A 1,397-nucleotide genomic window follows, 5' to 3' on the forward strand; every position below is an offset into this window, starting at 1 on the left:
CCCAGAGCAACGCTCACAGAGACTCAACAATACTCACATTAGCCTAGATGAGGCCGACTAGCCACCTCCAGCATGTCCTGCCCACACGGCAGCCCGGGCTTGGGCGCTGTAACGCTGAGACTTCTGCCACAAACCAACTGCACTCTCAGGGCTGAAAGGAGCAATACTGTGGAAGGGTTTTACGTTTGGATCCCATGCTTTGGCTTCCACTGGGGCAGGGTGGGGCAAGGCAGGGCGGGTGAGAGCATACACTTTTAGGAAAGGATCCAATCATGGGGAGTCCTCAGGGGCAAAATCTACAAAGTGGTCCCTGAATACTATGCCTGAGCCTGAAGCCCCTGAGACCCACTTAGGAAAAGTTGCAGACTCCAACTGTCTACACTAGCAAGAACTGAAGTCAGAACACCAGCCAACATTAACACCACGGGGAATATCTTAGAGAGCCTCACCATGCACAGTCCTTTATCTGCCCCCATCTCCAGTCCCATCATGACAATTGTGTTTACTCCATACTACCGAGTATTACCCTCTTCAATATCCTAAAGTATTTCTATCAATATACCAAATCTTCAGTGACCTTCCACCATCCAAAAGAAAAAAAACCCAAGCAGCTCAGCCTGACACCCAAGAGCCCCACGCCTAATCTCTCCCAGAATTACCTCCCAGCCTCGGCTCCCACCTTACATACTCTCATACACATCTTTTACTTCAGTCTAACCACTATTTTCACTCTGCCCCCAAATGGCCTGTGTCCCCATGTGTCTTCTCCACCCACCTAGTCTCCAGAGCCCAGCTCTTGTCCCTCCTGCTCAAACCTACAGGGTTCTCCCTCTCCAGAAATACTTTTCTTACACTTGGAATCAGGAGTCCACAGTATAGAACTTGAATGTTTTTAACCTTTTTTATTTAACTATAACACATTTACGTAAAAGGGCACAAATCATGAGCTCAATGAATTATTATAAAGTGAACACACTCATGTAACCACCACCCAGGTCAAGTGATAGAATGGTACTAGCACCACAGAAGTCCCTTCTATGCTCCCTATCTCCATTCCAAAGGTAACCTTTATCCTGATTTCTAACAACATGGCTTAGCTTTGCCTGTTTTTGAAATTCATATAAATGGAATCATGAATTGTTTTGTGTTTGCCATCTTTTGTTCAACCTATATTTCAGAGATTCAACTGTGCTGTGTGACTCATTTTCATTGCCATATACTATTTTATCATCATCACACACACACACACACACACACACACACACACACACACACACACCCCTTTAGTCAGCTAGCTTGATTGGGCCTCTCTTTTTTAAATTCAAAGTGTCAATGACTAAGAAAAAAATATCACCTTTCTAATCAGAGTTCTCTTTTAAGGGGCAAAGCAGAATTTT

The sequence above is a fragment of the Myotis davidii genome, unplaced genomic scaffold (assembly GCF_000327345.1).
Source record: "Myotis davidii unplaced genomic scaffold, ASM32734v1 scaffold1949, whole genome shotgun sequence".
Lineage (NCBI taxonomy): Eukaryota > Metazoa > Chordata > Mammalia > Chiroptera > Vespertilionidae > Myotis > Myotis davidii.